Source organism: Amblyomma maculatum, chromosome 3 (assembly GCF_055883805.1).
Source record: "Amblyomma maculatum isolate TAMU_Amacu chromosome 3, ASM5588380v1, whole genome shotgun sequence".
In the NCBI taxonomy this organism is placed as follows: domain Eukaryota; kingdom Metazoa; phylum Arthropoda; class Arachnida; order Ixodida; family Ixodidae; genus Amblyomma; species Amblyomma maculatum.
Genome location: NC_139346.1, coordinates 197,723,725 through 197,749,381, shown reverse-complemented (window position 1 = coordinate 197,749,381; position 25,657 = coordinate 197,723,725). Strand labels below are relative to the sequence as shown.

General features: G+C 46.4%; 1 protein-coding gene and 1 long non-coding RNA gene across 2 annotated transcripts in view; one reads left to right on the top strand and one right to left on the bottom strand.

Annotated features, from left to right (window-relative positions):
- Positions 1 to 23,011, top strand: part of LOC146197381 (uncharacterized) — a 201,353-nt gene extending 178,342 nt beyond the window's left edge. The window contains exon 3 of the long non-coding RNA XR_014706191.1: positions 22,873 to 23,011. This is a non-coding gene — a long non-coding RNA (uncharacterized LOC146197381). The remainder of the gene's footprint in view (positions 1 to 22,872) is intronic.
- The window catches only part of LOC146197380 (dorsal-ventral patterning protein Sog-like), a 224,120-nt gene that overhangs the window by 156,584 nt on the left and 41,879 nt on the right, over positions 1 to 25,657 (bottom strand). The gene's annotated exons all lie outside the window — the stretch shown is intronic.

The window sequence follows — 25,657 nt, the reverse complement described above, 5'->3', positions numbered from 1 at the left end:
CGAGGCTTGTCTCTACGCGGACGCTGGGGCCGATGGAACGCCAGCTGGAATGGCGACATTTTCTTTCTTTTTTTTAACCGGTGACCGTTTTTGACGGATTGTTCGGCACAGTGCCGTACTCTTTCGATACGCTACTCGCGCTGAGACGGACACATTATCGAGATCATAATATGCCTCTGTCACACATTGTGGATTATTGAATCTGTGCAGCTCCACCATTTTTGCAGTGTTTGTTTTTGTTTCCACTCATTTTAGTGCCTATAGTTGGTAATTTTGCTTCAAGTTTTCTGGGTAGTAATGCTTGTGACTTGCGCTTTGCTATTTATATTCACAATGGGATCTTTGACGGCAGCATATATTGTTTATCAGGGAGAAATGAACGATGTGGTAGTGCTGCCGAGCTGTGGAGGCGGCGGTCGATGCCGTCTAAGCAGTGAAAGACAGTGACAACTCATTTTAGACAAGAAATTTCTTGAGCTATGACGTGGAGCAGCGCACAAATGCCTTTGCTCTATTTTTAGGTTAGTATATACCGCAGCTTAATTATGATTTATATTGTTTATTTCAGCATCACATGCGAGGAGTTCCCGGACGTATCAGCGTTTTACGCAAAGAACAGCCTGGCGTCATACCTTGCACATGAATTGAAATAAAGCAAATAAACAACCCAGCTCATGTTATGGGTTCACCAAAGATGCATATTTTTTCTTTCTCATTAACGCGCATTTTTTATTCTGTGTTCCCTTTCCGCTGCGGATTGACAGAAAATGCTGCGTGATCAACGGTTAGCCAGGAGCAGGCACGAGGTGGTTTACATTAATGCAAAAGTAGCACAGCACATATCCTTGCTGCGGTCAGTCAACACATTCTATGTTCTGCTCGACCAATCAACAATTTAGTCAGTTTAGTGTAGGTTAATGAGTGCGTAAGTATAATGGGGCTTAAAAGATCAAGATCTGTTTTGTTCTTTTATGCCTCACTATGCTTATCATTAACCAGCACTGATCAGACAGGATTGTTGATTGGTCGGGCAGAACATAGAATGTGGTGACTTATCGCAGCTAGGAGATGTACTGTACTACTTTTGCATTAATGAAAGTCACCCCGTGTCTGCTCCTGGCAAACCGATGGTCGTGTACTATTTTCTGTTGTTCAGGAGTGGAAAGGTAGCAGAAAATCAAAAAGCGTCACTTGCAGAGTTTCTGAAGCATTTGAGCCTGAAATCAACAGAATTTCAGTTGCGCGAATTCCAAAAGCGCTCTTAAGAAACACATGGGCCACTATTTCATAAGCGCTCAACAAGAGGTCAACACTGCATCATCCAAGATGTTGCCGATTATCAACAGACTTTCAACAGCGTGTATTGACACAACGCTTTCGAATTTCTATAGAAACCCTACATGCATTTTTGTAAGGGTACGGCGCTCAAATTTTTATGAATGCGTCAGGATGGAGAGGAGAATCTACAGTAAAATTTTTATTAGAATATTCGAATTTCAAAAAACCCCCGGAGTTAATTGTGAAACAACTGTATGAATTTTCTAAAACAATATTATCAGGACATCGATGGCATTGATCTTATCTTTCGATATGCAGCAAAACCTTCCTTCTTGAAATTACAGTCTTGCGCTCGCACCGGGGAAGCAAAGCTGTCAAAGAAAACCAATCGGGTCCCTTCTTGAGAGTAAATCGCGGCAAACTACAAGAGTCCCAAGGGAGATGATGCGAATATATTAATGGCTAATTGTGTACTCTTGAGATATTTCGAGATAATTATGTTCATAAACAACTCTCCGCTGAAACAAATCACTTGTTCATAATTTGTCAGTATGTCTAGACTGCTTTCCTCGCGCCTGAGATGCGAGATTACAGCCTCCTAACAGGAATATTACAGCTCACAAAAATGGTTCGCTGAGTAAGAGTGGTTTCAGGACAGTCGCTTTTCCGCAAAGAAAAATCGGTCGATAACTTAGCTCGCCTCTCCAAGCACAACTGCTGTTGTTCACCCCTTTTTTAAAATGGAATACTTTTGAGCGTTTTGCGTACGGAGGCGACGTAGCTACTGCGAAAGACTCCGCCTTTCTCCCCAGCAGCGGAATGCGCCGTCACGTTTTCCAAGACGACGAGGCCTGCACAGTCCTGTGACTATAAAAGCTAAGCTATCTCGAAAACTGTCTCGATGTTGCGGTAAACAGACTTGCGGCTGGGCTGAACTATTCGGCTGTGCCAAGACGGTGGTAAATCACTCGAGATTTATCGCTGCGGGACGGCGCGCGCAGGTAACTGCCGACAGCCCTCGAAAAAAAAAAAATACGAGTAACAATCCAGCTTAAGGATACGACACGATAGCGCCTTTTGGGTGTATATGCACACCTATTCTTTAGCATACATTCGTACTTTACGTGAAAGACCCCGCGTCATAATATAAACCCTCCTTGTTGGCAGGCCGCAGAAGCACGCTTTGCGTCTCCTAGTCGCTAGCACGTATGATTCACAACACACATGGGCTGTTGAGATGTTTCTGTGAGCGAAATTAATAACTTCAAAAAGGTAATTTGGATAAGTGGCGAATCTTAATTCGCATTATGTATCATTTCATTCATTTCCATTTCAACCGTGACGTCGAATTTAAAGTGGACGTTGTATGGCGTTTGAAACTCCCGCACTAGGTCATGTAACTGAGACGTCGTGACCCTGTCGGCAAATCAGAATTATTCGCTCGCTGACAACCCCGCCATGACGACGATGTCGGCTTTTCTGCGACACGGGACGCTTACTCTACCGTGTAGCACAAGTTGCTGCTTCAAATGCTCCGTAACCTCGATGACCAGTCCATCGAAGCACTCACAGAACTTTTCAACACCCATTGGCATGATGGTCGCCTTCCGGATACCTGGAAGCATGCCAAAGTGATCTTCATACCTAAACCGGGCAAAAAACTTGAGCTGGGCAATCTCCGACCTATTTCCCTTACATCTTGTCTCGGTAAGGTGATGGAACACGTTATTCTTAACAGGCTTAAAAACCACGCAGACAAAGAAGATCTCCTTCCGCCCACTATGATTGGGTTCAGAGCCGGACTCTCCACTCAAGACATCATGTGGCAAATACAACATGACATACTCGACCCAGGTCCCATCCGGGCCACACGGACGATTCTCGGCCTCGATATTAGCAAGGCGTTTGACAACGTATCACACGCCTCCATTTTGACAAATCTCGCTCAGATGAATGTAGGAACCCGTACCTACAATTACATCGCGAACTTCCTACACAACCGCACCGCAGAACTCCACATTGGCGAACTCATCAGTGACAAGATTACCCTGGGCACCAGAGGAACCCCACAAGGTGCAGTCCTCTCCCCTTTCCTCTTTAATGTCACCATGAGGGGCCTTCCCCCAATTTTAAACGCCATACCTCACGTAAAACACTCCCTATACGCCGACGATATCACCCTCTGGACCAACTCTGGTTCAGACGGGGACATCCAGAGTTCCCTCCAGACAGCCATTGACACTGTCCACACCTATGTGCAGGCGAACGGCCTCACATGCTCCCCAACAAAATCGGAGCTGCTTGTCATCCGCGACAGGAGAGTGCGCAGACCGGCTCCCGCAGCGCTTGAGCTCATCACGCTCCACATCGACACACACCCTATACCTTCCGTTCAGACCATTCGTGTCCTGGGCATGCTAATACAGAACAATACACAGAACTCCGAAGCAATACAACGCCTCCGCACCACAGCTCACCAAATAATCGGCCTTATTCGCCGCATCTCCACACGTCGTAGAGGCATGATGGAGGATGACCTCTGCCGGCTAACACAGGCATTCCTCGTTAGCAGGATAGTATAACTCCTATCCCTACTATCACCTTCGCCGAAAAGATGAGGAGGCAGTTAACAGCATCATCCGCTCGGTGTACAAAGCTGCCCTAGGGTTGCCACAATATGCTAGCACACGACACCTCCTCCAACTGGGGATTTACAACACTCTTTCCGAACTTATAGAGGCACACAAGACAGCCCAAATTCATCGCCTCTCCAGGACAAATCACGGCCGTCTCGTCCTTGACCGGTTAAACGTCAACCCAATAGGCGATCCCCATCCCACAGCCCCCCTCCCGACATGTGTACACAGCCGCCTCGTTGTCAAACCACTACCAAAAAACATGCTCCCTGGCCGACACGACGCGCGCCGTCAACGCAAAGCCAGGGCACTCGATGAAACCTACCATACCGATCAACACGCAACATACGTGGACGCGGCAAGGCAAGATTCAACAACATATGTGGCCTGTGCTACCACGCCGCAATCTACACTGATCTCCGCCGCCACGGTCCGTGCCCCCTCCCCCACCGCAGCGGAAGAAACAGCTATAGCGCTCGCCATCGCTGACCCGCGTACGCGTACAGTCCTTAGTGACTCAAAAAGAGCAATTCTAAATTTCTCGGCAGGCTACATCTGCCTTCCTGCTGCACGCATCCTGCGCGGCTGCACTCCCGACCACAAAATTAACCTAGTCTGGGTACCCGCCCACGCGGGCAACTCTGGAAACGATGGGGCCGACCAACTTGCCCGAGGATTAACAATCCGGGCGGTCGGTCTCACGCATCTAGACACACTCGCTGAAGCCCCCCAGACTTTCGCCGAAATTACCAATTTACACAAAGAGACGCGACGCCTTTTCCCGTCTCCCCACCCCGACCTCGACCGAGCACAAGCCACCCTGCTGCGCAGATTACAGACCCACTCATTTCTTAGTCACTCCAGGCTATCACTAATTACTAACGGGGAATACGACCCCGCATGTCCAAATTGTAATAACGGAGAACCCGCCACTCAGGCGCACATCCTCTGGGGATGCGTAAATAACCTGCCCCCAAGGGCCCTCCTGCCAGCTCCCTCTGCGGAAAGCTGGCACCAACTCCTTACCAAACCAGACAGGAACACACAACTTTCACTCATTTCGTGGGCCCAGGATGTCGCCCCCACCTGGGGGCCACACAGGACCCATCTGCCCTAATTCACAACATCTGGGGCAAATAAAGTTCTCTCTCTCTCTCTCTCTCTCTCTCGGTTGGAGTCCCGCTTTCCTCACTATTTCTTTCGTTTGCTTCCGGTGTTGAGTTATCACGATTTCACGACGTCGACTATCAGGGAGGAGACCCCGAAGTGTTTGCTCCCTGTTCCTTCATAAGCACGTTCAACCAATTCGGCCCGTTCAATCAGCCGCCGCGTTCACAAAAACCGTGCTTCAGTCATCGAAAGATCCGTTTGCAAAGCACCCGTGTAATGTCGATTTACAGCACTTACAATGAATAAAGTTTCAAACACTTCCGGGTACACTACGTTAAATGGCGAGCAGATTCCGAGTCTTTCATTTCCGACTCCCGACAGACGCACACGTGTGCTGCTGCCGCGGTCTCTGTCCCCGCGCACCAGAAAAAAAGGCGCGCACAGTGGTACCAGGAACATGAAACGTAAACTACGAGAAGGTGTAGCGCGTCGGAAAAAGGCGAGACCGCGTGCAACAGTCGCTTCCAGCGTAAAATATCGAGCTTCGGCGCATCCAGGAAGACCGCACGGAGACGCGGCCACATGCATAATAAATCACGCCTTCGCAACGACGGGCTGTCAGTGCGAAGCCGCGAAGAAAAACAGCGCCAAGGTGGAGAGCAGACATAGCGCGAGTAGCGGGGAAAAAGGAGGCTCAGGAGGAGAAGATGGGGAAGATGAGGAAGCTCGACTGCAGCGGCAGCCACGGTCCGACGCGGAGGTGGAACACAAGGATGTCCTTCCCTGTATTATAGATGATAAAGCCTATTCTGCAGTGTCGTTGAACGAAATCACCTCCGTTTCTCGTCGGCGGCATCGTATATACTTTCATCCAATTTTCCTGTGGCGCCTCTTCTGCAGGTGATGCGTAGTACATCGCCTCGGTGGGAAGCTGCTACGACCGAGAAATATAATAAAAAAAAGGTATGCAAGAAAAACCCCAGTTTGTATCGATTATGCGGACGGACTATGCTTTCATGTCACAGGCACAGGTCGAGAACGGAAGCCGTTGAGCGAGGACATCAGCGAACAAACAAAAAAAAAATGGGGAAGGAGGGATAGGGGGTAGGGGGGGGAGATGTAGCAGTGAATCTTATTGACGAGCTAGGGACGTAGAAGAAAATAAAAGCTCTATTCGAGACGTTTTTGGTCATCGCTTGGCGGAATAAACACATCGTTACGCCTTGCAATTGAGTGCTCGCGAAGGAGTTTCGACGATACGCTCAGCTACGTCGGTCAAAGCATTCTGCGGCGTCAAAATACGTGACGGCAAAGGTCGCTATGTCTGAAACCTGAATTTGTACCTCAACAAAATTATTGCTGTACAGACTGCTTTCTTTAGATTGCCACGCTTTCTTTACCAACCACATGCAAGTGAGGGTGGGGGTTAGAGCGTCACAGTAAGAGGACACGAAACGCTTCGTAAGGCGGCTGCACCTGTCTCATTGTGCGGATTGGAATGATGCTGACGGTGATGATCAACTGGTCTGTCGTGGAGATAGAAAACATAAGATGGCGTGGCCGCGCTTCATTTCGCCTTCAGCAAGTGGTTTCCACTAATTGCGGCGGTCATGACAACATACGTAGATAGCCGTCATACGGTGATAGTTCATGAGAGGTTATAGTGAGACCTCGTAGCTCCACAGCGACAAGCATATTAGCGCTTTCGATGTGCTAAAAATGGCCATTAGCTGCAAAATTTAACAGTTGTAAACTTAACTATTAGAGGTTATGCATTATGTGTTGGCGTTGCAACTGTGCTATAATATGTTGATGGCGTTAAATGAGGTCTGGGCCACTATTTCGATGCTGTGATTGGGAACCCGTGCACCTCAATCTACACAGAACAGTTCATCTCGTTGTGTCATTTAGGTGGTGAATGAATATTTCCGCTCAGATTTTGAGAGGTGGAGACACAGAAGCAATGAAAGCTCATCTAAACGTATATTGCTAACTTCCGCTTTAGTGATGCCACTTCGCCCATGCCAATGATTGAGTTTTACCCCCGATGAGAGTCCTAATTAATGGCATTGCATTATTATTTACGCAACATGATATCCGTGTTTCCTGACCTTCGGTGCCCACTTGTATTGCACCGGCACAAAGCCAATCTCTAAGCCTCAAAGTCATTTATTCATTTATTCAAAGTAAAGGCCTTACAGGGATCATGAGTGGCCTCTCCAGAATTTGTCTGCAAGAAGTGGCCAGGGAACCTATAAATAACGCGTTATTTAGTACCAAAATTGTGATGCAATCGTTCTTTGTGCAGCGTTGAGGGTGGTGTCATAGCATTTCTCTTTCCATTCAGCACCCATTTTGCTAGTCAATTAGGATACTAGTTTGCGACAGGGATTCGAACCAACGACATATCTACCTCCAATTGTACGGCGTTAACTGTACAAGAGGTGGCCACCTTGAAGTGAGATATATGATGCACGTTTCATTTTCTCAAAAGCTACCAATTTTTGTTTCAGAAAAGGCACGCTTTGCCAAACTCTGTCCCACTGTCTAAACGCTAAGCCGCAGAATAAATCTTGCCAAGCCATACCATACAGATGAAGTTATGTGATGTTAGGAAGATAGTGAGAGACCGGAAAGCGTGGCGTGATATGGTACTTAGGGTCACGAAGAGTCGGACACGACTGAACGACTGAACTGAACTGAAACCCCGACAAATGTTTTTTTATAGAGGAAATGAGAACAAACTGATGTTGCCCTGTGTTGTATTTCCGCGCTGTAACAACAAACAAGAAAACGAAGCTTTAATCAAAATTGAAGTGAATTCTCCAAGAAAGTTGCCTTACGTGGTACATCCTTTGAGAGCATATCCTAAAGGCGATAACCTATACTACGCCGTTCACCTCAAAGCGATGATCACGGAGTCTTTTCGATGTAGACGTCATAAGCATGAATACAGTGGCGGATAACTTTTTAAATTGACAGATTTAGCACCAATAGATACTCGCATACTTGTCTGCCGAATAAATATTAGCTTATGCAGACTGAGCCATACACAAGCGATTTTCACGCAGAACAACAACAACAAATCTGAAGGGAGTTAGTGGCGTGCCTCAAAATTACTGCCATGCGTCGCCAAAGCGCTCCGTAGATCAATCTGTTCGAAGTGGGTCACAGAAAATGATACCTGATATGCGTCAGGGGCACCATAATCTAAACGCGAGAGTGCCTGGAATCGGAAACCTCGCTTTAATGCACCACTTATCATCATACAGACGGGGCCGACAGTGGGCACCACAATCGTTTTTCTTTCTTTTTTTCCTTCTGGGAGGCACTCCGTCAACGAAACAGCCTTTCAAAGAGTGGAATGCGCATTTTTACGTCTTTCCCGCGCGAATCAGGGAAGCATAATAACAACAGCAACGAAAAGCTAGGCACGCTTTTTACATCTCACCCACACCGAAGTGCTCCCCTGTGGGGAGAAGGGAAAGTGCCAAGCGTTGCTCCCCTCCGATCCCGTTGTTTTCTGAAAGCGCAGCCAAGCAGGAAGAAACGAGCAACAAAAGAGCGCACGATCTAATAATCCCGTAAGGCGCGGGATAAAATATGGGAAGCGTGGGGGCCGCGGGCTCTAAACGAGAGACGCAAAGCTTCGCGTTGGGATCCACGCCGCACAACTCATTCGAGGCCATCGCGCCGTTTACGGCCGTCGTATAAGAAGGGAATTCCCTTCTTTCCTTTTGTTTTTCCTCTTTCGTCCTCGCGAACGGGAGGCCTCGGCGGATAAAGCGAGACCGCTACGAAGGGGCGAAGCAATAAAGCGCACGTCCCTGTTCATCCTTATATCTATTCCCTCCCATCTCTATCCACCTCTCTCTCTCTCTCTCTCTCGCTCGCTCGCTCTCCTGCTGGGCCGCAAACTCGGCTAACGAGCTCAGCAAACACACTGGGGACGCCGGAGGAACAACAAACGCAGCGTGGCTTAGTAACTCATCGACAGGGGAAGGGGGACAGGGAAAAAGATTCGGGAAAGCGGGTGACACTTCCGCGTTTTCCCTTCCCTGACCGGAAGAAGCGGAAAGCGAAGGAACGGACAGACAGCCGAGCACCAATGAGGTCGGGTAAACAGCGCTACCGTTCTCTTGCCACGGCGGAGCGATGAAAGGAAACAGTGAGGAAAGGTACAGCGCAGTCATAAGAAACGCAACAAAGGACGATACTGGGCAAAACAAAAACGGCGCTCAGGGAAGACAGTGTCGCAGGAAACGTGATTGCTGCGGCTACGCAGTGATGATCGTTCGAGCTTGGCAGGTTGTCTGGAAAAGGTCAAAGAGTGCACAAAAGAAAAAAAAAAAAGCTAGCCAGATTAGCGTGTTTGCTGCAGTTACGGGTTCATTTCAGTTCGATTCATACATGGCAAAATTACTTTTGAAAAGGAATTAAATTACATTACTAATTACTTTGCTGAAAATCGCAGAAATGTAATTGAATTGCATTACTCGTACTGCTCCAAAAAGTAATGAAATTACACAACAATTACTTCTACTGAGTAATTCAAATACTTTTATATTACTTTCTAGTTTCCACTTATGCAAAAACTAAGTAAAGCTAGTAAACAAAACAACAACTTGTTCTCCAGACGCGAAGCGGACACATTTTTTTCGTCTTCCCGCCAAATTCCGTTGAAGATAGCTATTCCTTCCCCCTTTCCTACAGCCCTTGCCATTACAAAAACAAGACAAGAGCAATGAAAAAAAAAAAAAAAGCAGAAGCATGGTCGAACGATCTTGAAATGACCGGCGAACTCAGCGTCTTGCTGGCCCGGAGCTGTCTCCACCATTTGAAGTTGCCGAAGCTAGCAATTTTCGCGAATCAAGATGCGGATTTAGCAGCGCAGGACGTTCTCAGCACACACACACACAAATATATATATATATATATATATATATATATATATATATATATATATATATATATATATATATATATATATATATATATACATAATTATAATTGCCAGAACAACTACGTCGAACAACTACGTCGAGGGAAGCAATATATGAAATCTGAGCGTAATAAGATAATGGACTAATTTCAAGGCCAAAGAGAAGTTCGGTCCGCGATTTGAAGAAAGGAAGGAAGAAAGCTACAGCGGCCGCCTCTAAAGCTACAAATGAGACGCCAAGTTTATTCAGAGGCGAAGTAAAATTTGAAATACTCTGGCTTCGATCAATGTCGTCGTGCGAAGTACTACCTGCAGTACCTGGGGAATGGCCAATCCAGGTATATTCGACGCGAACCATCCGCTATACGCAATTCGAAATGGAGAAAAGGCGCCGAGTAACCAGTGGAAGACTTTCTCTACATTTTACTTCAGAGTGAAAGCTCGAAAGAGAGCTACGCGTGCTCAGCGAGGAGAGATTTTTCCGGCATTTTCGAGCGTGAAACACCTAAGACAAAGAACGTCTCACCGGCATCGACAGCTGGCCCATTTGCCGGCCCAGTGGCTGCCCTAATACCCGGCAGGGAGGCGCTGAATACCGCCGAACGCTACACTGTACATTTGGCCGCGGCGATGCTTGGATGACGGTGAGCTCGGATTGTCGGCCGCAGAACAAGGGAGCTACTGCTCCTGTTTCTCGTGAGCCGGTTTGCGCATTGCTTCCCGTGGATGCGGTTGGACAACGCGCACGACTGGAACGCGATTACGTACGTACCCCGGAGCCACAAGCTTATTTATTCGCATTGGTGCCCTAAGAGGTATCAGGTGGGAAAGTATAATAATAATAATAATAATAATAATAATAATAATAATAATAATAATAATAATAATAATAATAATAATAATAATAATAATAATAATAATAATAATAATAATAATAATAATAATAATAATAATAATAATAATAATAATAATAATAATAATTCTCAATTTTAGAATAAGGGGATGCAGTCACGCAAACGTAGCAAAGGCGACTAAAACTTAAAACCCTCTCACCTAACTTACTCCCTATGTTAATCACACATGTAACAAGGTTCATGGTCGGCACAATACTTGCCGTTCTGGTAATATGAAGGTCTGGCAGCTCCCTACCACAAAGTTTCTTGGTGCCAGCTTTGCTTTGCTTTGAAAATCTATTTCGAGATATGCATTTTACGTTAACACAATCGGCAGATACAAAACGACGCGTGCACTCACGCACTCGATCCCGTCGGCGTGCAGTGACGCCACGAGGATGTTGCTTTCCCTTGCGGTCTCGCTGATATATTTCGGGTAGTTGAAGAAGAAAGCACGACTGCAGGCAACACAATGGGCCCCCAAGTCCCGCCTAAAGCTGCGGTTCCCTTCCTTCTTCAACATGTCGGACCAACTGGTCAAATACTTCAGCCTGCAGAACTTTTTGTCCGAGATGCTGTGTCATGGGGAAAACAGCCCCATCACGCAGCTCAGGGCAGGAACTTTTCCGAGGCTGCTCCTTTGTTCGTAGTCAAGGAAAAAAACAAAAAAAAAAAAAAAACAAATCTCATTATAACTTGAAACAGCCTGTATATGCTTCACTGCCTTTGTCGCCGATTCTAGCTGACTCTCAGCGACGGCGCTTGGCAAAGCGGTGTGGCCACGCGCTCGCAGGTTCCCTTTCATATTTGGCCAGCCTTTATTTATGTACACCTTTGTGAGATCACTCGGCGCAGAAGCCAAGGGCTCCAGGCGGAATAGCTCGAAATGCCGACGGGCACACTCCTCTGTCCGGAAGTCAGCAAACGATTTTCAATTTTGCTATTTATTTTGTATATGGTTTTCAATGTATGAAAGAAGCATTCGGAAAGTGATTATATCCGGTAGTTCCTAATCATAATGAATGCAGTCTCGCAGTGTTGGTTATTTCGGTGAAACTATATGTTGTTGTTGTTTTGTTTTTTTGCCTTCAACCTACTGGCACGAAACAACGAAACAGTGGACGCACACAATTTGGATTCCACAGCATCATAACTTATCTCGGATTCATGTGATTAATCTTTAGAGAGATGGAAATGATCGAGAACCTAGTTTGGAGTCCCTTAAATTTCATTAGGCGCTCAGTTACTTTGCTATCGCTAAACGTGAAAGGAAATAAGGGCAGCACGGAAGTAACTTAAGCTGGACCATATGGAAGAATAAGTGTACAGGTACAAGAAGTTGTAGGGTTATATACGTTCCTGCGATTTGAACCCAAATAGGGCAGGGCAGGGCAGCCATTCGATGAAAAGAAAGCCCAGAATTGCAGCGGAAAGTTATACTGAAAGGCTTCCCGCCGAAAGCCTTGCGCCAGTAAAATAAATTTTACTGGGACAAATTTATACAATAGTTACAAAAATGAAAAACGCAAAGCTCCAGGAATTACACAGCAGTTTCACAAAAAGTAAAAAGGGACGTGTAGGCTGGGACATCGTGGACTTATCACGGAGTCAAGTAATGAAAAAATGTTTTTGCTTCGGCTATTGAAAAACTGACCAATATTTAAATTCTAAAGTAGTTTGTTCCAAATTATGAAAGCAGCGTGCATAATAACTCTTTTATCGTACGCATTGTTATTAATTTTAAGGTTAAATCGGCAGCTGTTAAATTTTATATCCGACGAGATGGATAGACAAAAGCAGATGAGGGTAATGGGAGGCTATAATTTATTACGTGTATAACAACATAAGTCAGTTTGTAATCCGTCATGGCGAAAAACGGTGTAATAACTATCGGTCAAGAGTGGAGCGGATCTATCTGTGTGTTTACTGTGATTATACGAAGAGCTCTTTTTTTTTTTTTTTGTAATATTCATACTCGACTTAGATATATGTGTATTATATGTCAGTCCCTAGGACTCTATACACTGTAGTAAATAAGGTGGCTGAGAAAAAGGCAGTTAGAGAGTTTTTGATGCGCGAAGTGGAAAGAGCTCCTCTGAGTGCTTGCAGCGCCAGCGGATGCAAAGTACTCGTATGCTTCCTACCCGCGTAGTATAGTTACCCGTAATGTAAGCTTTCCTGGTGTCGCACGTCGTCAACAGGTAGCACTGGCGATGGGGGAGAAGTGGCGCACACCCTATCACAGCGCTGGACTGAGCGCCAGACACGGAATATAGAAGGATATTGAAGCAGGGTGCGAAAAGGAGAGAGCGAGAGAGAGATCAGTGTCTTCCGGATGTGTTTATTAAGAACAGGAAGAGGTCTGATCCGTATTTTCGGCGCCATTTTTTTTTTTTTATACAAGAGGGAGAGTCATAGCAACCAGAAAGCGAAGCCCAGCGACAACCCCTTGTGATCAAGCACAAAACTTCGCCCTAAGCGGCGTGCGCTCGCTCTTAAAGTGGTGCAGTCATATCCGCTCCACTCTCACGATTGTTCCAGACTGACACAGGATTGCCGTGGTCGTGGCAAGGCTTATCCGCGGCCGGTGAAAGGTCGCCAACGCAGATTCCTAAGAGAGTAAGCGAGTGGCTCTCTTAGCAGCTAGCAGACGGACATACGGCTGAAGCAAGAGGAGGAAAATAAGGACCGCGACTAGCGCGATGAAAAGTGGCGGGTCTGCCGCAAAAATGCCATGTGTTTTCGCGCTAGTACCCGTCGTTATTAAAATGTAAGTTGAGAGGGTCTCAGAATAGTCATCATGTACGTTTGCGTGCTTGGGTATACTGTCACCTGTGGTCCAGACAGTGTTGTCTGTAGAGATAAATAAATGGCATTAATTTGGGTAATGCTTCTAGATTCTGCTTTATTTCAATTTATTTACCTATAATTTTAGCAGCTGCAGCATTTCGGTGGATTAAACCTAACGGACTCGTGCTATTTTTCCGCTGTATTAAACATATAGCCGGCGTTGATTCTGTTTCCTTTGCAGCCTTACACGCGGAGTTGTCTCGAAACATCAGTGAACAAACAAGCAAAACTGCCTCCGAACCCGAAACCGCTCTTGGTCATATGCTACCTGCCAACTTCCGCATGCGAGAGCACCAGCCAACTGAGCCACGAAACGGGCTCGCACATCACACACTCCGCCAACTAATCATGTCACCTTGTGACGTCACCAACCTATTGACCAATCAGGGCACTTCATGCCAATATTTATTCGATGCAGAAATTTCCCAACAACATAGGGTTTTCTCGTCCTGTTGGATCTTAAGTAAACAGCATTGAACTGCTTTTACTTACTAATGCGACTGGTTAGCGGAATACAGCCCGTTTCGGACAGTATAGTATTATCTTTTAAACTGCTTTTCTTTTTGTATTAGCTGCATCCAATCTTACACTCAGCGCATATGGGGGCCCGCGGAGGGAACGCCGGCGAGCAGCAACAGTTGGACTACAGCGTCGTCGCAAGCAGCTGAGACACCATTGCAGCCTCGCTTCTCTGGCCGAGGTCTCCAAGCGCTGCTAGGAAAGAGATTCGACGACGTGCGGGAACATCTGTCGCCTGCGCCGAATTCAATTTCCTCCGTGTCGTCCCCGATGCGCCGCTGCTGTTGGCGTCGCTGTTGTGGGCTCCCCTGTTTGGGGACGACCTGCGCGCCTGCGTTGTCAGGGTGACGGTTTTGCGCACGTAGACAGCGTTGAATGTGAAAAATGATGGGAACAACAATAAAAAAAAAAAAAAAAAAGTGGTTGCGAGGCTTCTCTGGAACATGGTTGCACCTGCTGTTTCTGTGCCTCGCTTCAACTTTCATTGCACCTTCGGGACGCCTCGGGCGACTTTACCGAGCTTTGTTTTCTTTATTCACGTTATTCTTGCAGAGACACGCGATTTTATGTTGAAGAGGAGCTAAATAAGCGATGCCTTGGGAATAGAAAAATGAATAAAATCGTGGCCAACCGTGAAGCACGAAAGGTGTGCTAGTGGCAGTTTCCGTTTAGTGGGTGTTATTCTTCCTGCGGCGCTCGTTTTTTTCCTTTGCTCTACTCATTGCCCAAGCGAGGGAAGAGGTGCAAACTTTGGGTGCAGCTACTTCTGTAGCTTGCTCTGATTTGCTTGCCAGAGGGAGCGCAAAGTTTTGCCATCCTTGTTTTCTTTTTTCTTTTTTTTTTTTTGCTTCGACACTATTTCATACTAGCCTAAGCGTCCTGCGCAAATTTGGCATTTGGAAAACTTTTCGCAGTGACGACGAACATTTCCAAGCTGAGCCTTGGTACGCATTTGTGGACACTATGTCCGATGAATTTTTCCAGCTTAACGGTCGTCTTTTTGATTAGTTTTTACGCCGACGATATCGACTTGCTCCTCACCATGGCGCGACTAATTTCAGTTTCACGAGAAAAATAAACGCTCTTTGACACTCAACTTTCCGGATAAAGGGAAACAAAGAAAGGGGCCCCGCCCCGCATCGACATCGGGATGTTGTGAACAATTCACGAAACAAAGAAAAAGTAAGCGCCGCAAAACCCACACTTGTTCGGGAAATGAGAACGGTCGACGCAAGAACATTTGCAGATTAAGTAATCGCCTTTCGAAAGCGACCTCGTAACTACCGTTTCCCACGGCAACAATGTCGACAAGATGCCTGACGGGTGCTCAACCTTGAGGATGATTTGCATCCCACGACTTCGGAAGCACCCGGCGTCGGGCAGCAAGTGTGCGAGAACTATGTCTGCTTGCGGCCACGTGCGTTAGGAGGCCCAATGAAAGACCGAGAAGAATCCAACATTGCGTCAACATTACCTTGTGTTGGCGAAATAGTTTGCAGTGACTTGATAACAGTTATGCTCCAATGCTCGTAGTCTTTAGAAACTGCGTAAAAACTGCATTCCTTATGTAAACCTGTGTTACTTTGAATTCCCGCGTTGTGACATTGCTATCCAAGTACCATACATTTTGTTGACAGGAGGTCCCGCTGAAAGGCTGACTTCGGAACCTCCTTTTGTGTATTTTTACCAATCTGTAATGCAAGCGCAAATCAATAAACAAACCTTGAAACATTAAAACTCTACCCCCCGAAATGGACGAGTAGCACTTGTTCCCCGACGTCGGCGGCGGGCAGACCGGTAACGATGCGTCGACTAAAACTATGTTACAGTTGGAAACGCGGAAACATGGATAGATAGTGCCCGCAGATGTAATGAACCTGACACTCAAGCGAAATTTCGGCTAGAAAGAAACAGCGATGCAGGCTTTTATTGCTGCGAACTGCACATACCTATTTCCTCCTCGCCTCCGTTTGGCTGTTTTCCATATCTGAGATGAAGTATAGCGGGAAGACCGGATGGCCTGCCTGCTCAGATTCCGTGCAGTATTCCGTCCTCTTTAAGCCTGATTGTTTAAATACCCTGCGATTGCTTCCGTTATAACTGCTATCCTCCCACGTAAATTTGAACAGCATCGCGAAATGTCATGGCAGCCGAGGAGATCGAAAAATGGGTAGAACCGTCGTCCGGGAATGCGCGTCCAGCAGAGTTGGTCCCGGCAAGGACGTGGCAATCAATCGCAATCACCCCATCGTCGGCTCTCAAAGTGCACATCTCAGCTGGCGGCGTCCGGCTCGTCCCGCACCGGGCCGGTCATGGGCGAGTCGCCAAATTCATCGCAAAGTCAAGGTTCTTCGCGTATCGCTGTTCAGCAACCGAATGGCCCACCGCAGTTGTGTCCAATGCGATAAGATAAAACCCTGGAAAATAAATCAGCCCCTCTCCAAAGTGAGTAGCTTTGGGAATTTGAATTTCAGGACGTTTACCATTCTCGCAAGGCGAAATTCAGCGGCACTTATAGGACACTGCAAAATGATGACGCAAGCGGGAATGTTCAGTAACTTGTTGGGTACGGGTGCAGGTACAGGGGTAGTCAGAAGTTCCCAGGCTACAGGTTCTGCATCGTGGTCGCCATATTTTGCCACTTGAGGTCCCATGAACCCTATCAGGTATCTCAGAGCTTAGAATAACGCTTCTTAGAATAACGCTTCAGAAGCAGACCCTGTGGCCTGGAAACTTTTGATTACCCCTGCACGTGTTTATTGCGCTTGTGATGCTATACTCGCACCAGCGGCAGAAGTAAGCCGTAGTATATGCTTCGTGACGACGCGAGTGATGTCGTGCTCAGACAGATCAGTGATTGGCATTTTCTTCAGTCACCTATAATAAGCGCGTTGTCACGGAAGCCATTTGTGACGTCTCTCCATTCTGACCAATCACCATGACGCGTTGCACTCGATGTGTTGCAATTTGAGCGACACAGCGATGCCGTGTAAATCTCAAACAGGATCTTTACAGCTCGTAGCGTAACTATAGCTTTTAAATGCGTGCAGTTTAAGTTTACAGCACACATTTCTTTTAGTTTAGCAGTGAAGTACTATGTTTCGTTGGTAACTCCCGAACGGAGCTCGAAAAGGCCGTTGCTGAAAGAAGAAAAAAATTCCACGTCTGTTCTCAAAGTTACTTCCCTTCAAAACACGTAGGAGGGATGTCGCCAATAAAGTACCCGTGCAGCTGCGCCACAGTAAAGAGATGCTTTCATCGCTCAACAATTTTCAGTCCACTGCTGGTATCGCGGAAAATAAAAGCAGCAGAATAATTCGCATCAAGAATGAAGAAACATGGCGCGTTTTGTCATCTTCATCTAGTTTGGAATGAACCAAGTTTATCGTGCGTTTAATTTTCTGCCTGTTGAATCTCCTCTTCTCCGCAAATTGTCTCCTTGTGTGTGTGTGTGTGTGTGTGTGTGTGTGTGTGTGTGTGTGTGTGTGTGTGTGTGTGTGTGTGTGTGTGTGTGTGTGTGTGTGTGTGTGTGTGTGTGTGTGTGTGTGTGTGTGTGTGTGTGCGTGTGTGCGTGTGTGCGTGTGCGTGTGCGTGTGCGTGTGCGTGTGTGTGTGTGTGTGTGTGTGTGTGTGTGTGTGTGTGTGTGTGTGTGTGTGTGCGCGCGTGCGTGTGTGTGTGCGCGCGCGTGTGCGTGTGCGTCTGTCTGTCTGTCTGTCTGTCTGTCTCCCGCGGATATTTTGGCAGCAGTAAAGCGCAGACGCGAACAATCTAATAAATGGTGCAAGTGTCTATATAAGGGTACATACTTGATATACAGGGTACAGTGCAAGCATAAACGCGTAGGTGAGAGGCTCCGTCATTAGTTTTATGCAAGTGCTTTTGCAAGAATGAGAAAGAGAGAAGTAGCAGGCGTTGAAAAATAAACTTCCAAAGAGTACATTATAGTTCTCAGGGATACAGTATGCAGCGGCTGCCGTAAGGATAGCAGAAACAGAAGCTCAATTAGTGCCTTGCACTGCACAAAGGAATTCCCTTCTGCATTTCATGCAGTAGGGTTAATCAGGTGCAGCCTAGGTTAGTTTGCAAGTTCTCTGATGTCGTTAAAGAAGAAACAGTGTACGTTCAACAAAGCCCGAAAGGCTGGAGCGAAAGCGAAGCTATGGACCAGCCGAAGCTTAACTGTGGGCTGAAAAGTTCCAGGAAATGGGCTTTCGAGAGCCGATAGAAAATAGGACGAGCAGAGGCAGAAAAACGAAAACGACAACGGCTTTTCTGCTGGCGAGTGCCCATGCTGTTCTGTTCCGGGAAAGCTCAAATCAGCACCCATATATCCTGTCCTCAAAGTGGGCACGAGGGACAAAAAACACCAAACCTTTCAAGTTTATTTCAAAAATACACAAATATACACAAATACACAAAATGCAAATAAATTTGATGTTACCGAGACAGGACACTTTGAGAGCACCGCAGAACCTGCACTGGATAAATGCAGGAAGCGTGAGTGTTGGTTGCAAGCAACGCTCAGGCCACTGTGGCACTAGACGCGGCGTCATATGTTTCTTAATTTATTTTCATTTTTGGGTATTTTTATTTCGTTTATTTTCATTTTCTTTCTTAAATAAAAAAATTGCTTTTATTTTAATTCCGGGAATATGTCACATAACTGGTGACGTCATTATTTCTTGTTACGACATACTACATGCCTCATTAACTTCATGCAGTCACCCCTCCCCCTCCGACTTTTGTTTGGAATTACGTGACTGGATCTACTTTTCGTAGACACATTTTGAATGTCAGCCATTCATTGGCTTTAATTTGCAATGTACCTTTTCCATTGTACTTTTTAGCGGGAAAGCTCTAATCCTCGCGGTGGGTCTACTATAAAAGAGGAAATTATACGTCATTCAGGGTAAATGGGTATGGCAGCTTATTTGTATGTGTTAATACATTAGCATCACACTAAGAGTCTGTTATTGCTATCTGAAGTGGCTGGATTAGGTTTCACACCTTAAATTTCCGAATCCTACGCGAGAAACGTGGGTGAAATCCGCCAAGTTATTCTTCAGTACACTGTGAGCAACTTGTAGAATTTCCAAGGCGTGCCGGAGTGATCTCGATACGCCAACAGTTCATGTACCGGCGTGAATAGGATGGAGCGGTGGAATCCCGTCCCCTATACGCAGTGATTCTCACATTCAGGAAACACCGGTCATTGCAACAGAGGGTACTTGGGCTTCAAACTCATCCCGTTCAGGAGTACCTTACACTAGCACTAGGCTGCTTCAGCTGTCAGCGATTCGGCCACATGGCAAAGAGCTGCCGCGCATCGCACCGATACAAGATTTGTTCGGAGAGCCTTCAGCACACCCGGTGAAAATCGCTCCTGCAAACGAAGTCTTCCACATTGAGCGCTGTCAAAAAAAAAAATACATTTAAGTCTGCAAAAGTTATTAGGCCCAGGACTTAAGGCGTTTATAACATTCCTTGTGGCTCAGTCAATGTTAGACCGCCTTCCTCTATGTGAGTAAGTGTATTAATAAATTTGTTATTTGCATTTTCTGCGTTTGCGTAAGTAAGCTTATTATTATTTGTTGTTTTACTATTAGTGATTGCTTGAGCAGTTTTGTTATTTACTTTGATGTGTATACTGCAAATAAGCTTATTTTGTATTTATGTCATTATTTATTCATATCTCCCATCTATATTGTATTACGTAGTCTTCTGTACAGAGTTACACGTTTACACACATCTACACACATTTAAAGAGTTTATATAAATGTCCCTTCGCCTGACGCTTTTATTTTGTTTCAAATGCTTATATGATATTTAGAAGTGTATATGTTGTTACGTTGATCTCTATATTGTCAGACCTGGTTCTTATGAATTGGTGAAAAAGAGTAGCCGGAACCGCTATGCGGCACCAACCTCGCCTTTATTATTGTCCATGTAAATAAATGAAAAAGATCGTAAAGTGGCGTCGCATGTTGTTAGGAGTACGCCGCGTCATTTTGCGCGCGCGCACACACACACACACACACACACACACACACACACACACACACACACACACACACACACACACACACACACACACACACACACACACACACACACACACACACACACACACACACACACACACACACACACACACACACACACACACACACACACACACACACACACACACACACACACACACACACACACACACACACACACACACACACACACACACACACACACACACACACACACACACACACACACACACACACACACACACACACACACACACACACACACACACACACACACACACACACACACACACACACACACACACACACACACACACACACACACACACACACACACACACACACACACACACACACACACACACACACACACACACACACACACACACACACACACACACACACACACACACACACACACACACACACACACACACACACACACACACACACACACACACACACACACACACACACACACACACACACACACACACACACACACACACACACACACACACACACACACACACACACACACACACACACACACACACACACACACACACACACACACACACACACACACACACACACACACACACACACACACACACACACACACACACACACACACACACACACACACACACACACACACACACACACACACACACACACACACACACACACACACACACACACACACACACACACACACACACACACACACACACACACACACACACACACACACACACACACACACACACACACACACACACACACACACACACACACACACACACACACACACACACACACACACACACACACACACACACACACACACACACACACACACACACACACACACACACACACACACGGAAGGTCGCAACGCTGGCAAGGTATGGAACTTTCTGTTCTCACCCGTGCGGCAGTTTGCAACATTTTTGGCAGCCAAAGTGTGCTATATGTTAGAAGTATTGTTCATGTTAGCAGTTCATGCTAGTTGATGATAGTATATGCTAGAAGCGATGTCGCGAGTTAGTATGGTAGAAGATGCCCATATTTAATGCGTAAGCATTAAGTGGGTACGTTTTCAAGGTCGAGTCATCAGAAGTTTGTCCGCAGGATTACGTTCAAATTAAGTGACTGGTAAGAAAACGAATGGTTGCACAACAGAGGATGAAAAATCTCGCTAGGAAAAATTAAGTGCATGCAGAGTAATTAGTTAAATAATTCGAGCCAATTAATCAATCAGACGTTGAAATAGCCAAGGGTGTAATGTCGACGTTCAATGGGAGTCACGTGCTACCAAACTTCCATGGTTTGTTACGTCACAGTGTGACGTCACAAGCCAGAGCTTCTTCTTCTTCCGTGTCTCCTTTTATTCCACAAATAATGTTACGTATTCCGCCAATACGGGAGCCACAGAGATTTCAAACGTTTTCTTTTTTTTTTTTCGCTGTTCTTATCTGGTGTTCAAACTGGAAAAGCTGTAGTCGCACGAAACTTAACCGGTCGGCCAGCAGCGGGGGCCTCGGTCTGTTTTATTTGTTTGTTCGTCAAATTTGCTCTCGTTAGAAATTTTCTCGCCACCAGAAATACTTGTTTTTGCTTGGAGTCATGCAAGCGCGTTTAAAGTATGTTTTTCCAGCATTCGTTAAATGTTTCCTGCAGCAATCTTGTACCTGTAGCCTTGAAACGATATTGGCGGAAGTTGAAACCTCATTCCGCATGCATAAGGTACTTTTCTTTTCAGAATACTTAAAAAGTGAGAAACGAAGCAAACTATACAGTGATCTAGTCGATATCTTGATACCGGTTACTCTGTGCAGGATGGCTTACAGTCATGGCTGAGAACTCCACGCAGAATTCCTGAGAACGCCTCCGTAATTCTCCTTGTCTGGCGTAAGGGCGCCGAGGATAGTGAAGGAAAGGACAACAGCGGCCTTAACAAATAAAAGATAATGAACAAAGATGTTACAGCGCTGTCCCCGATTGAAGGCTATGAAGGACAACGAAAGTGTTTGAATCTTCACTCGCAAAATTCAAAACTGAACAAAGACAATAAATATCCTGTTGAACAGACGGGTGGCGCCATCTAGCGACGTTGACTCAAATCACCACAGCACAGCAGTCTCGTGTGGCTCTCACCAGGAAGCCACAAATGAGCCTCGAATTTGCCCTGATTCGTCCACATCGTAGGTTGTATGTTTTGATGCGAAAATGTTAAAGGTAAAAATAAATTTGCATACGTCCGAAAAGCCACGAAACCCAGGCCAAGCTCATATGAAACTAGGCGCGCAACTTGTTGTGCTTTCGCATTTCCACACGTAAGGAGACTTAAAAGCGCCCTTGTGAAATTGATTGTCTTTTAACCCCACCTGAAGGAAATGATGTTTGTGTGTGTTTGTTATTACCATGCTGCTACAATTTTGGGCAACGCATTGGTTATTCCTATTATAACGAAATTCTCCTAATGGCTCTAGCAATGCCTTTCTGATTGATTCTAAAATGTGGCCCCAGAATGCTGGAAACGTCTATAGAATAACTTTGTTTCTTTTTTTTTTTTTTTTTTCTTTTGGCGCCAAAAGGGACTCGAGGGAGCGGCGACTCCGGACCGGCTACTACCTGGGAGTACTGCTCCAAGCATGTTGCGTGCCCCTTGGTATGCCTGGTGGTTTTGACAATTTTTACTAGATTTATTGCTCACTTTGCCCCGCCGTGGTGGTGCAGTGGTTAGTGCGCTCGACTACTATGCTCAAGGATGCGGGAGCGAATCCCAGCTGCGGCAGCCGCTTTTCGATGGAGGCGAAAATCAAGATACCCGTATGCTGTGCGACGTCAGAGCACGTTGAAGCATCCCAGGTGGACGAAATTTCTGAAGCTCTCTACTACGGTGTCTGTCATAGCCTGAGTAGCTTTGGGACGTTAAACCCCACAAACCACCCATTCCTCAGTTTAAATTATGTTACAGCCACATCTCTAATAAATCAAGTTATTGTTAGTCATCAAGCCCGGTGGCCCTCTTCTTCAATGCGACGAAGTTACTGTCCCGCAGCGGATTCATGCTTCATCACAGCACTAAAGCGTGGTTTCCAGCGAATGTTTTGCGTTTGTCACGAGAACGCAGCATATATGACGCAGGCACGTATCTGTTTGTCCTCAGAGCCTTCTTAAATATCTTTTCGCCGCGAATCTAATGTAGAAGGGCGAAAAAGAATTGAGCATGCTTCTTAGCTGCCGGGGTTTCGTCACGCAACCACAAAACCTTAGCTGCCGGCATTCACGCAGAAAGACTCCTTCCATGCGGGAGAACCCTAACCTGACCTGACTCAAGCCAGGCGTAGCGGCCAAGCAGGTAAACAAGCTCCACGTGCTGCTGCGCACGGCTGGTCGTTGACCTTGGCGCGCGAAAAGACCTCGGTGCCACCACTGCTGCTTGCGACGCCAACTGCTGGCACTCGAAAGGACCCCGCGCTCCCTGTAAAGGCTGGCTCCAGAATTCGCTTCTCCTTTCATCGCCACCGCTTAAAAACAGCGCTATTACAGCTCAGTCCTCACCACTTTCTCTGCTGTTTGCGGGCGGCCTTCTTTCGACTGCATTCGTATCCTGTCCACCCCCGCCCTCCCCCCCCCCCCCCCTCGCTCCCCTTTCCCTAGCGGCCTTCCTCTCTGTTTTTCATCGCGGCAAGACAAACAGCAAAGCGAAAGCTGCAAGGAAAGCAGCTGGCGTGAAAGCGCTGACAGCATTAGCTGTCGACGATCGGCACCGCGAAGCATCATAGCGAGAACTCGAGCGGCCATGCTTCGAGGAGGCAGGACCGACTGTCCTTGAAGGGCCACCGAAGAGAAAGTCAGGCTCGCCTGTATCAATAGATTATCACTTTATAATGAAATATAGGTTATTTTCATTCAATAAGCAAATATATATATATATATATATATATATATATATATATATATATATATATATATATATATATATATATATATATATATATATATATATATGTATGTTCGAGAATCGCCACCAGAGGCCGTCTCAAGCGCGAACGCGATGAAGACTAACCTTCGTACACGAATCTCTGAGGTTATGCTGCCCTGCCAACCACTTCCCAAATATGATCACGGGGTTCTTTTTGGTTTTGACGTCGCAGGCTAGAATCCAAAGAAGAGAAAAAAAAAAGGTATTCTAACTTAAAATACAACTTTCCAAGATATGCACGTGTTTTCTGCAGTCGAAAAAACGTTGACACAGCCGCCAAAACGTATTTGCTAAGAATCAAACTAGGATGACGTTGTCACCGGCGTCTATTTATAATGAGCGCAGTGGGAAGTAACGAGAACCGCGGAAGAGGATTGTCACAGTTTCTCTGCAAAACTATCAGAAATTAGGGGTCCCCTAATTACATATTTAAAACGCGGTGGCATGACTCCAAGGTCCGTTCGGCCAGCTCCTCTGTCTCTGGGAGCTCACCGCATACCCTGGGGTAGTGCGCCCACCGATACTCCATCCTAAGGGGCGTACTCCTGTGGTCGCCCTCTTCGCTTAGGGGGATTGTTGATCCCAGCTTAATACCGAACGGATACTAGGAGCTAGTCAGTCACATCTGCACACAACCGAGAGTAGCTGCCAACTTTTATTCTTGGGCCATATCGTAAGCAAGGACAGAGTTCGCTCAGACCACCAGGAAACAGCTGCGATCGAACAGTTTCCGCAGTCTGGTGACAAGAAAGATGTACGCCGTGTCCTTGAACTGTGCGCGTATATTACCGGTGATGTCAGAGGAACGTTCCGCGAATCGTGGAACCTTTGATGAAGCTTACAGCGCTGGCGTGCCATTTAAATGCGAAATGGCCAGAGATGAAGTCTTGCAGGAATTCAAGCGTCTCTTCCAGACTCTTCCTTTCCTAGGGCATTCTGACGAAAACGCTGAGACTTCATTGGTGAAACGTGGACTTATGGTCCTACGATGACGGAACGGCACAACTTTTGCGTCGCCATCTGTCGGCATGCAGCGGAAATGCGAGATGAAGCTCTTGCCGACGGCGCGGCAGCATCCCAGCGGTGACGCGCGCGCCTGGAAAACATGCATACTGTTTGCCTAAAGTCGTATCACGCGGGCTAAACAACCGTTGACGTTTAAATTTTGTAATGCTTATGTTTAGCCTTCTCTGTTCATTTTGGAAGCACCGATGCGGTGCTTTTCAAGTGAGGAGTAATGCAGAGAGCCATTGAAATCTTTAGTTGCTGTTCTTTAACAGCCGCCATGGCAGCTTCATCACTGTGATTGCAGCACGCGAAAGAATCCTGCGCTCCTTCTTTTGTTTCTGCTCATTGTCGCGAGACACGGCTTTATTACCTTATTTGCAGCT